General features: G+C 40.2%; 1 long non-coding RNA gene across 2 annotated transcripts; it reads left to right on the forward strand.

Annotated features, from left to right (window-relative positions):
* The first annotated feature begins 401 nt into the window (after positions 1 to 401).
* LOC124881097 lies at positions 402 to 2,012 on the forward strand. 2 transcript variants are annotated; one of them, XR_007041528.1, is made up of 2 exons: positions 402 to 656; positions 1,761 to 2,012. It is a non-coding gene; the product is annotated as an uncharacterized LOC124881097 (long non-coding RNA). The 2 variants fall into 2 exon arrangements; XR_007041527.1 differs by lacking the exon at positions 402 to 656 and adding an exon at positions 1,097 to 1,474.
* Positions 2,013 to 5,686: the final 3,674 nt, after the last annotated feature.

A 5,686-nucleotide genomic window follows, 5' to 3' on the forward strand; every position in this document is an offset into this window, starting at 1 on the left:
AATAATCTAAGACTCTACCTTCATAATACATAATAATAATTCATAATAATACTCAAAATTCTACAAACAAATATGGATGTTAGGAATAACCTTTATTAATATGCTCATAGCTGTTTTTCCCATTTATACTATAGTGAAATAAAGTATAAGTTCTAATGTTTCCCTTTTGTTAGAATAGGATAAGAAGCTCATAAATATACAGTACAAGGATAAATGGCCCAAGGATTGTCATAAAGGACCTGAAGCTGGTATAACTGGGTTGATTAGAAACCTACAGCACACTTAGATTAAGGATGGACACCAGCTACTACACAATCTAACAGATAGACACCACAATGGTGACACATAGTCTACTGATAATCACTGAGGGAGGAAACATCCATTGCATTGGAGAACCAGATATAAAACTACATGTGACCTTCTATCGAGGCTCTCTGATCTCTGTAATCATTCCTCTGCCTTAATTTAGATTAAAAAGAGATAAAAGTTAGAAACTGGTTGAGACTCGTTTCTTTAAGACTCTTTACATAGAGTGTTTGATCGCTTCATGGGGACCAAGGACCGGGAGGAAACTGACCGCCAACAGGGTGCGGTAGACCGGAAGAGGCTGTAACTTAACAAAATATGAAGCGCTGTGAATACTTTCCTGATGCTCTGTAAGTATTTGTTCATATATTACAAGTCATATCGTCATCACACTATTAGACACTGTTATCACACATCACAGGTTTCTCTAATATCATGCAGCCCTATTAATTAGTTTCTAAACAAACTTGTATCGGTGTCGAAGGACAACAAACCACTCAAAATGGCGGACGTGGGTCGTTCCCACCGAGTAACGAAGCGTTTACGTTTTCAGTCTATGATGAACATTTGGTCTTTAAGAAGCTAATCCATTAGTCACCTAAAATGTTCCTAAACTGTAACTGACATGAAAACATACAAACCTAATCTGTGCAGCAGAACTTTAGGGTTGAAATCAGCCTCCAGGATGTTGAGACGCTGCTGATCTTCTTTGTCCTCTTTAGCTGTTTGGGAAATCTCTCCCACTGCTGCACTCTGCCACCGTTTGAGCTGCTGTCTCCACATCTTTGTTGTTAGCTTCTCTTCAAAAGATCCTTTAACAGTTACTGAGTAGTTATAACTCGGCTTCGATCCAAACTCTAGAGATGGAACATTTGAAGCAAAGCTTCGAGGAGTTTACAGAGTAAAAAGGTTCAATGCTTGTGTTGTCTTGCGGTAAACCACGTGACCGATGACAAACGATGTCTCGCATTTCCGTGAACACGTCACTGCTTCATTTCGGGGGTGGAATTTCAAAATAAAAGCGCGATGACACTTGTTGCTTCGTGGGTTGTTGTAGTGGTTTGGTCGCACGTCAGCAGAGATAGGAGCATCTGAGAAGAATGGAGGCAACAAAAAAAGGAAAACTTCTCCCATCTGGAAGTAATTTGAAATGTGTGCTAAAAACAAGGTTTGTGTAAAGTGTGTTTGCAGCACATTACCTGATTTTATTTGTATTATTACCAATAATTCTGTATCAATGAACTTTTATCTTTGTATTTCAGGTGAAGTGTTTGTTGTGCACCAGAGAGCTGGTATACAATAATAATACCTCATCAATGCTTAGACATTTCAGAGCCATACATGAAAAAGAAAAGGCACACACTTCAAATCAAACGCAGACACCAGCCTGAGTATGAAATATATCTTATAGGTTTATTTAAATTGTTTGTGCTTTATTTTCATGGATCATACAGGTTCCAGAAAGCAGGTGTTGGATGATGCTGTGATCAATCTTATTGTAAAAGATTCACAGCCCTTTACTGTTGTGGAAGACGAGGCGTTCAGGGAACTTGTTCATTTGCTGAATCCCTCCTATGTTCTCCATACTAGAAAAGGTTTATGTGTGTACACAACAAGATCAAATGTAGTGCTAACCTATAATTGCAGTAATTTCAATTAATTTACTTTCCTTCAAGGCATGAAAGAAGATGGTGGAGGAAAAATATGAAAAAACAAAAGAAAAGGCCAAAGAGGACAAGCAGAAGGTGTCTTCTGCGAGCCTGACAGCAGATATGTGGACATCAATAAATATGGAGGTGTACCTGGCAATAACATGCCACTTCGTTGATGCAGATGACAAACTGGGCATTGTGCTGCTTGGAGTTGAGCATTTCCCTCATAGTCACACATCAGAAAATCTGGCAAGGGTAGTTCATACCCACATGGAGGAGTGGGGAATAACTAATAAGGTTACTTGCCTAGTCACTGATGCTGCATCAAACATGGTTGCATGTGTTAAGGCCTTAAGGATCAGGTTCTCTGTGTGCATTGCTCATGTACTGAATTTGTTGGTAAGAAAATCATTTGACCAGGTCCCTGTTCTCTGTGACCTTCGGAAAAACGCCAAACGAATTTTAACATATTTTCACTCAAGCACCAAAGGTAAAGAAAAGCTAGAAGTAGTAGAGATACAGATAGGAAGACAGTCACAAAGGTTTGTCACTGATGTGGACACAAGCTGGAATAGCATAACCTCACTATCTTGTCAGGAGTATCAAACAATTGAGGAGTGCTTACCTGTATTATTCCCTTTTTACCAGACAACATTAGAGCTCACACAAGAGAGAATGGTCTCAACCTCAAAGATAACCTTTAATGAACATTCTGCACCATGCAGTAATTGTAAAATCAGTAAATATCACCAGTGTTGCAAAATTTATTTCAAACAACCTTTTAAGACATGTCAGAGAACATGTGGCAAGTATAGAATCCCTAAGCATAATGACAGTGGCCACATTACTTGAGCCCAGGTTTAAAACTCTTGGCTTTCTCAGCCAAAACAAGGTACAAGAGGCAGTACGGCGGCTAAAATCTGAATGTACGGCACTAATAGCCAGCAGTGAAGCTCCACTTCCACATCCATCAGATGCAGGAGAAGGAACTATTTATAGATGAACTGTAGTGTCTGCTAGATGAAACAGTGGACCAGATGAGACAAAGCTTCAATGCCACAGCAGATGCCATAGTAGAGGTGGAGCAATACCTGGCAGAAGGTAACTTGAGGAGACATCAGGACCCCCTGGAGTGCTGGCTTACACAAACACATGTGTATCCCTACTTGTACCGCATGTCACAGAGGTTCCTATGTTCACCAGCATCCTCACTGCCTTGCAAGAGCATGTTTTCCAAGGCTGGGGGGGTCATCAGCCGACGAAGAAACAGCCTTCAACCACAAACAGTGAAATAAGTCTTGTTTTTGAATAAAAATTATTAACACCCAAATACCCATCCACCAGCAATTTCACATTTAGTGGTTTGATCAGCAAAGAAACATCAGTCTCACCCTGGAGAAACAAACTGAATGCTATTAAAAGAGTGAAATTCTGTGTGCAGCTAACTATAAAAGATCTGAAGCAGAAGTCCCAGAAAAAGAATTCAAGTTTTTCAGGAAAGAAATCACAAACACAAAGCATACAGTGCATCTTTATTGTCAAATAAAGTCAAATCATCTTTGCTCTCAATCATCTTGTCATGTTTTGTTCTTAGTGTTTTTAAGCCACCATTTAGGACTAAAGCATCAGACAATAGTTTGCAACAGTAGGAATGTGTTTTAAATACTACGTTTTTATTTCAGTTGCTTTTTTGGCTTTTAAATTTGCCAACATTTTTCTTCTGATTGAAAGCAATTTTATTTTTTTAGACTTCCATCTTCAGTCAGAGAGAGAATATGTGGAGGGAGTTAAAAATTAGGGTGATGGTAAGGTGGGGTTCCAACCTCAAAGACTTGAAGCTCATCACAAAATATGAATGGTCAAAAATGCCAGTGTAAACATGGAAAAAGCTTTTTTTTAGCAATTATAAGAATTGTGTTTGGCAATAAACACTTTGTATTCATTACTGAGAAGGTTTTCAACATGACAGTTTCATTACCATACAAATAAAAACGAAATTTTTTTTTTCCCCAAAGTTGATTCCCTTTGTATATTGTTTTATTATATTTAGGAAGGTTTGTATCTAACTTTCGATCAGAAAAGAGCATAATAATAAAAATAATAATATACGCTCTCTTTTATCTATGTGAATATTTATTCATCTTCACCTACTCAACATGAAAAATCTACATAACAAGGGTAACACATCTAACTAAGCAAAAATAAAGCAAACAGCAGTGGGTGTGTATTGAATCAACCAGCAGTTATGGCAAAAAGAAGGAATGAGAAAATGGAAAAGGGGTGTGGGGGTGAGTGGAGAGTGGGGGGGTGCAGCTCCAACTGTAACTCAGTTATTCTGAGTCATAAAACCTCCCCCAACTCCTGAGCAGACAAAGCGTTATAAAACCTTTGGCGGCAAGCTAGCAACAGTGAGATTGGAGACAAAGAAAATGGGGAATTTCACCATGAGGTTATTTCAGCAGTCCAGTCTCACAGCGCACCTGTGCTTGCTCTCACATGGTAAAACACACAGAGCTAGGAGCGCAGCGGCTTCAGGCATCAGCACAGCACATCAAAATGTCAATAAACAAGGTTACATGCAAATATCATTCAGAACACATTAGATTCTAACTAGCAATTCTGATTGCTCTACAACCTCTGACCCTGCCCAGGCCTTCTAATGAAGAAATAAAAGTAAAGGATAGGTCGTACTTTGAAGTCGTCTTCCTTCTGAGTGGAAAGGGGGTCGTGCGAGGAAAGGTGGAAAGGGGTTAATTGTGCGTCCACAATTAACTTCAGGAAAAACGGTCAGTCTTCGTCTTCTGGCCTTCTTGGCGAAAAGGGAAAATATGATCTGACCATCAAAGTTGACTTGGGATGAAGCACGGTAGCGGTTCGACTCCTCGAAACTCCGTGTTCTTAGTTACGTGTTAAGGTCACATCTTCAATCGGCAAAGTGAAATTTCTGGCCTTCCTAGTCCAGAAACCTCAGTTAGGAATTGTTCGTTGGCCAACGAGAGAGAATAAATGAAATCCACTTCTCCAGGTGATGCTTCAGATGTTGGTGATCGGGTCACGATCTCCAGCTGAAAGGCGGGGTGTTCAAAACGGAGGCCTTCCTATATAGCGTCTTGTGACGTCAGACTTGGGACGCTTGTCATATCAGTCGCAATGCTCAATGGGATATGTAGGAGAGGCTGTCCTGGAAACAAAATGGCCGATGCCATTGGAGAGGCACAGTGTCGTCCAACAACATGCAGATAGTCCCATACTCAGCAACAAGTGATCCAACACTTCTCATTTAAAAAGAGTCTGCATGAACCACAGCACAGATGAAGAGAGGAAGAAAGAGTTGGAGAGGGCCAAAGCCTCAATGAAGAAATGGACAAACAAGAAACTGGGACTACAAGAATATGTGCAAAAAGTTCCCCCACAAGCCTTGCAGGCATACTTTGCTGAAGATATTGCAGAGACAAGGATTTTTTGTAGCTAATGCACCCTCTTAGGAAGACCTAGTGCCTGAAGAAGAGAGGCCAACATCCAGTGTGGCTGCAGCTCTTCCTCACGCCAGAGAGGAGAGAGCCTCTGAAGAAGGGCCAAACTCACCTGAAGACTCTACTGAACATTCGAGTGACCCATCCTGGCAAAGGTAAGTGAAGTTCACCTCAAAATATACTTTTGACTGAATAACCCTGTAAATCTTTTGTGCTTATTTTCTTTTTGTATTTTCTCAGACCAACCTCAGCAGC

Source organism: Girardinichthys multiradiatus, chromosome 14, assembly GCF_021462225.1.
Source record: "Girardinichthys multiradiatus isolate DD_20200921_A chromosome 14, DD_fGirMul_XY1, whole genome shotgun sequence".
Taxonomy (NCBI): Eukaryota; Metazoa; Chordata; class Actinopteri; order Cyprinodontiformes; family Goodeidae; genus Girardinichthys; species Girardinichthys multiradiatus.